The sequence below is a fragment of the Brienomyrus brachyistius genome, chromosome 17 (genome assembly GCF_023856365.1).
Source record: "Brienomyrus brachyistius isolate T26 chromosome 17, BBRACH_0.4, whole genome shotgun sequence".
Classification (NCBI taxonomy): domain Eukaryota; kingdom Metazoa; phylum Chordata; class Actinopteri; order Osteoglossiformes; family Mormyridae; genus Brienomyrus; species Brienomyrus brachyistius.
Genome location: NC_064549.1, coordinates 3,346,760 through 3,353,821, shown reverse-complemented (window position 1 = coordinate 3,353,821; position 7,062 = coordinate 3,346,760).

Sequence of the window (7,062 nt, the reverse complement as noted above, 5' to 3'; positions counted from 1 at the left end):
GAGGAAAAATGGAAAAAAGACAGAGGTAATAATCACTAATGAGAGTAATTACCGAGGGTAAATGAGGATAATTCCTCATTTAATAAATATCTAGAATTAACGCCAGTTACCTCCCAGGTAAATTTATTAGGGAAAGTTTGAAATTGTTTTCTGCTGTTTGGAAAAGAGAAATAACCTACAACAGTTTTCATAAAGACACTATATTGCCAAAAGTACTGGGGCACCTGAATTTTAATGACATACCATCAGGGCTCTGTGCAGGCCAGTCGAGCTCCTCCACACCAGACTTGCTCATCCATGTCCTTATGGACCTTGCTTTGTGCACTGGTGCGCAGTCATGTTGGACCAGGAAGGGGCCGTCCGTCTCCAAACTGTTCCCACCAAGCTGGGAGCATGAAAATGCCCAAAATGCCTTTGAATGCCGCAGCATTAAAAGTTCCTGTCACTGGAACTAAGGGCCCAAGCCCAACCCCTGAAAAACAACCCCACACCATAATCCCCCTCCACCAAACTTTACATGCGGCACAATGCAGTCAAGCAAGTACCGTTCTGCTGGCAACCAGCAAACCCAGACTCAGAGAAGTGCAATTTGTCATTCCAGTGAACACGTCTCCACTGCTGTAGAGACCAGTAGCAGTGTGCTTTACACCACTGCACCTGACGCATTGCATTGCACTTGGTGATGTAAGGCTTGGATGCAGCTGCTTGGCCATGGAAACCCATTCCATGAAGTTCTCTACGCACTGTTCTTGAGCTAATCTGAAGGCCACACTAAGTTTGGAGGTCTGTAGCTATTGACTCTGCAGACAGTTGGTGACTTCTACACACTGTGCGCCTCAGCATGCGTTGTTCCCGCTCTGTGATTTTACGTGGCCTCCCACTTTGTTATAATACCACTAACACTTGACTGGAATATTTAGGAGCGAGAAAATTTTACAAATGGACTTACTGCACAGGTGGCATCCTATCACGGTACCACGCTTGAATTGACTGAGCTCCTGAGAGCGACCCATTGTTTCGCAAATGTTTTTAGCAGTAGTCTGCATGCCTAGGTGCTTGATTTTATACACTTGTGGCTATGGAAAAGATTGGAACACCTGAATTCAATTATTTGAAGGGGAGTCCCAATACTTTTGGCAATATAGTGTACACTTGTTCTTTTAAATGTGTTGTGCACCTGCCCGAACCATCCACAGATCTTATAATAGCCAAATAAAATGCTTCTCAGTTTCCATCTTCCATCATTTCCAATTGTGTTATTTTTTTGTGGAAAGGTACCAATAAATTTGTTCACGTCCATATATAGGAAACATCACGTACCACGTGAGAGAAGTGCTCATTGAATGAGATGTTTTTCTGCATGAATACTAGCCAGGTGTATTTTCTCTTGCTGTTTAGTTTGGGTTGAGATAATTATAATGTGGCTTAGGTGCCGTTATTGGCTGGGTGTTTAATACCACCGTACAGGGCACTGCCTTCTGGGCGGGGGGACAATTTCACCTTGCCTCAAAAGGGGGGCGCCGCGGTAACACCTGCCTGGGGCGACACATCAGCCAGGACTGATGCTGGGTACTGGTACTGCACACCAGTGAGTGCCAGGCCGCTTCACGCACTGCCCACCATCACTTGATTTGTAAGTATCATATAGAATGGCATAGAGTTTGGTATTGGTGGACACAACTTAATAAATTAATAAATAAAAAACAACTTACTCTATGATAAAAAGAGCAAGTTGAGGAGGCGTAAAGACAATTTCCCTACGGGGATCAATAAAGTATCGATTATTATTATTATTATTATTATTAATAAATTAAAAAGAATTTTTTTTTGAGGGTTGAATGAAGCTAAACTAAATATTGGACGTACACGTGCACCCCCCCGGTTCCTGCACCCCTGATCATACGCTATATGGATGAAAGTACTGGGACGCACCTCTTAATCACTGAATTCAGGTGTTTCATTCAGACCCACTGCCACCGGTATATAAAATCGAGCACCCAGCCATGTAGTCAGATTTACAAACATTTGCGAAAGGATGAGTCATTCTGAAGAGCTCAGTAAATTCGTAGGACGTCGTCTTCACTGTGCCAAGCATCTGATTAAATGGTGTAAAACACACTGCTACTGGACTCTGGAAATGTATTCAGTGGAGTGACAAATCACACTGTCTGGCAGATTGATGAACAAGTCTGAGTTTGGCAGAGGCCAGCCTCAAACCTATGACCAGTCGGCACTCTGTTTAAGCTGCACACTCAGCTCACTGAGGTATGCGGCAGGCCGGGGGACAAGGGAAACACACTAGGGGCTTAAGGGGCAAGCAACAGGGAGGGGAACAGCATGGCCAGCACCACCTGCTGGCCAAACGGGGAGGAGACACGGAAGGCAGGGATTGACGGTACAGACCCTGACACAAAATACTGATCATAATAGCCTCTGGGTAGCAGTAGTGTTGCACACCTCCTGGCCTGAGAGCCCGAATCCCCTTCTTTCTACAGCTTGTGTTCACCTGTTCTTCCCAAGTCTAGAGGGATTCCTCCTGCGTTTGATGCGGGAAAGGGACAACCCATTGTTAAAACTTTTTTTTTGGAGGGAAGTTGAGGACATTTTATTATTTGGCGAATGGGACAAGGAAATTGTGGCGGAATTGCATTTTTAATTCATAAAGGGGCCTGGCCAGCAATGCCATGAAGACGATCGATTCTCTCATCATAAATGTAAACCGACAAACCGATTATAATACGCGGCTAGAATGGAAATGACGTGCAAAGTGCGATCAGAGGACCATCAGACGTCCATCTTTTTCATGCCGGATCCAAAATTTAAAACTGAAACCGTTCCGCTTTTCAGAATACTACACAAGACGAAATAATGATTACTAAACGATCTGTTACCTTTTAAATACAGGGAGCAAGAGCCTCTCTTCTGGTAAACACCTTGGTCTTTTAATCGTTGAAAAAAACGAAAGAACTTGTAGCCTAAGTAATTTGCGCTCATTTTTCACCAAGATACTGGTTTTAGTGTAATTTCAGAAACATGAATGCAATATTTTCATCCAGTCAGAAGACTTTTGTAAAGTAGCCGCCCCGCTGCTGATGGCATTAAATGGTTGTCATAACAACCACATGCGTGCAGAGGAGCTACATGCAGTGTAAACGGGCAAAACACACAAAGTAAGGTGTGTATATCCGACACGATCACGAAGGGTGGGTAAAATACTAAGTGGAAAGATATGCTCCAGTTGCGCTCTCTCCGTCTGTCTTAAACGTTTTCATGTGACTATCCAATCCAGAGCGTTTCATGACGTGTGCTTCATAAAATGCTTTTGGGATGTCAATTTCATAACAATAAAAAGATAATCAGGTGAAAATATTGAAAATGTGAATTTTAAACGCTGAAAAACTGCACGCCATCTGCTTTACCTCATTTTTATGTTGAAGAAACCCGTCGTCACGCCTTTAGCAGGAAATGTGGACGCTGTGCGTTTATGTTTAAAAACCAAATGATCTGAAATGTTACGCTCTTAGTGTTGCTCACATCCCCAAGCTTTTTTTACTGAGAGATCTGAATAATACTGAGCATGCTAAGTATGTACTGCGTTTTTAAGACAGTAAGACTGAAGCTTTGTGTATGGCTATTTTATGCATACTTCAGCAGTGAGTTACATTCTCGGTAAAAACGCTATTACTGAATAGAAAAGCGGCAGCGAGTCTGTTTGTCACAAATTCTGACACTGGCTGAGACCCCCCTGTAGACTTTAAAGTGGCTCACAGCGATGTCGCTTTCTGATGTGGAGAAGCAAACTGCCAAGTGCTTAGTGCTAATCACCTTAATTAAACTAATCTGAGTAATGTCTGCAGTGTGATTATGTGGAAGGAACTCCGCCACATCAAACAGAACCCGAGAGTTCAGTGGTCAAATAGCATGCATCGCAATCCATTATCTGGAGCATCCATAACTAGCCAAGCGTTGCGCATGCCAGTGTCAAATCCTGCCTGCCAAGTCCACCTGACCCCCTGTCTCCTTAGCGTGACCCTAATAAGCCACACCTGTTACTTGCTTGTCTTACCTCTCGTTCCTAACCTTCGTGTTAATCATTGCCAGCTGCCTCTTGTTAGCTCCTTCGTTAGTCTAGTATATATGTACTTCCCAGTCCTGTGCACCCCAATCCAGTCATTCGTGTTGCTCCCCCTGTGACTGGCTCTGGTCTAACCATCTTATTTGATCCCTCGTGATCTTGTTAATTTCCAGTCCCTGTTTGTTCAAGTTCAATAAAATCTCTTTTGTTCTGCCAAACGCCTGACCTCCAGTCATTTGCTCCGTGTGTTGCGTCGCTGGAAGAACATCAGCTTTAAAAATCAGACATTGGTAATACAAAATTCATCACTGAAAATTTATGACTTCGTGAAAAAGCAAAAAATATCTTTGTTATGGCTGGAATTGGTTATTTCGATACCAATCATCCTTCAGAAACAGTTTTATTATGGTAAAGTACATTTGCATGTACGCGGAGTTTGGCATGGTATATAAGTCCTGCTGCAACAGTATACAAAATAATAGAAAAAGCATAGGATAATAAGATACAATAGACGATGTTATCATTCTGAAAAATGAGAAGCTGGAGTTGCACAAAATAGTCTAAATAAATAAAAATGTAGTCAAACAGACTACAAAATTGAGTGAGTGCAGTGTTTTCCCTACCATTATATTAGGGGGGTGCCCCAGCCCCCCAACGGCACCTCCCGCCCCTCCTTGAAGGTCAAGTTAATTTTATTAAATTTTATTTTCTATATAGCGTCAGATCACAACAGAAGTCATTTAAGGTTACCTTTCCTATAGAACAGGTCTTTGCAATGTCCTTTTATTAAACAAACTAAATAGCCTTGTGTTATTTATCTTATTTACACGACAGCTTGTCATTTTTGTCTCTGCACGGTTGCGCGTTTGCAATTCTCCTGTGCTCTCTGTAAAAAAATAAAAAATAAACACATGAACATCATGAATCATGTCGGTGTCTGTCTGCCCGCCCCCCCCCCCCCCGTAAACCTAGAGGAAACACTGGAGTATGCATGTCCCATGGAGGTCAGAACCTTGTTTGCGAGTTAGATTGCCACAAGGAAGCAACCTTTCTGATGATTTGAGGAACTGTTTCTGATGGACCTCAGTCTTTTGTATGAAGGGAGTCTTTGGAATAGAGCGGCTGGGGTGGGAGGAATTATGCATGATCTTTAAGGGTCTCCATGAGAATATGGCCTGAGACTCAGACAGCATCTGCAGGAGAGGTCAGCTCCTGCCGTCGGTCTTTTCAGCAGACTGGACAACTCTTTGCAGTGTGTGTTTGTCCGAGGCAGTACTGGCAATATAGAGGGATGCCATAAAAGGGACAATTTTAAATGATTCAAAGGGCCTCCGAGTAACGGGGCCCAAAATATTTGGATTGATGTGGGTAGGGAGCCCAGTAAGATATGCTTTCATGGGGCCCAAGATCTCTAGCGGGCCCCCTTACAGTATAACAGACTGATGGAAGATGCAAGAGTGTACTGGATAACAGCTGCATAGATCCGCACTGTAAGTTTTGGGGCAGGTTGAGTAGTTAAGCTGTTTTAGCATAAGAAAGCAGTTTCTTTCTTGATTATGGGGTTGATGCTTTTCTCCCATTTCAGGTTCTTGGAAATGACTGTACCAAGGAACCTGAATGAGTCCACTGTGCTGACAGAGGAGCGACACTGCATGAGGGGGGTGGAGCACCATGCTATCAACTTGTCAATTTCCTGTTTATAGGCTGACTCATCCCCAAATTTGTGTCATCGGCAAATTTCAGGTCTTTGACTGAATAGTGCTTTTTGGTGCAGCAGAGAGAGGAAAGTGAGGGTAAGAGCCCACAGCCACATGGGCTTCCAGTGCTCATGGCCTGAGAGTCGGAGGTATGGCTGCTTCCTGTTTGTGAGAGAATCAGTGATCAGCTACAGATATTGATGGACAGTTTGAGCTGGGAAAGTCTGTCCTGGGAATGAGCAGGAACTGTGCTATTAAGGATTAAACTGAAGTCCATGAACAGGATTCTTGTGCATGTTCTGGGGAAGTCGGAATGTTCCAGAATGAAGTGCACCATCTTCTTTACAGGATCAACTGCAGACATATTAGCTTTGTAAGAAAGCTGTAGTAGGTATAGACCAGAGTCTGTCGCTGGCTTGAGGTTTACATACTTGTGGTGACACGTCAAATATTTTTGTGAATACAGGAGAGAGCTGGTCTGCATAGTATTTTAGTGAGAAGGGAGTGACCGAATCAGGTTTTGTGTGGGTTTAGAATTTTGAATAGTTGTCTCTCTTGCTTATAGTGGGAACGTTGCAGGATGGACGTTGTGAGTCTCAGACACGTGACGGTAGGCTGGGGAAGATGGAGTCTGGCCTGCAGACTTTGGTGTTGATTCTACAGTGGAACTTGTTGAGTTCACAAATCATCTGTTGTTCAAAAAGAGGGGGATTTGGGTTTACAGCTGTTCACCTCCTGCAGTTGCTCCTAGACTGATGAGGGGGCGTAGACTGACATTTATTTCTCTATGGTCTTTGGCTATGTAAGCCATGGTTTATCTTTATTTTGGCATACCCAGGAATAGGTGTACGGCTTTATTCAGCAAGTACACATGAAGTTCTCTGCTTGGGTTACCTTCAGTTTTTGTGTTGACCAGTTAAAACACTGGTTACCTTCGTGTAGTCTGGACACTGATCCATCTAGTCATCTCTATTAGCCCTTAATGCAGTGACCTTTGTATTACCATTGGAGATAGTGGGATGTTTCATTGGCTAAACATCTGAGGGGGTGTGGCCTTAGGAGGTCGTCAGGGGTCACCAGAGAGGAGCTGATAATGAAACAGTATAGGTCCCCTTCCCATTTTGGTGGTAATAACAGAATTTTATGACTTTAAATTAGCTTTAAATAGTCCTCTTTCCCATCATCTGAGCAGGCTTCATTAAAGTGATTAAACAGCATCGGAGGTCTCAAAGGTGAAAGTGGTCAATGTTGTGCAGTTATGGGAATAAGAGAAAATGAGTCAGATTGTTA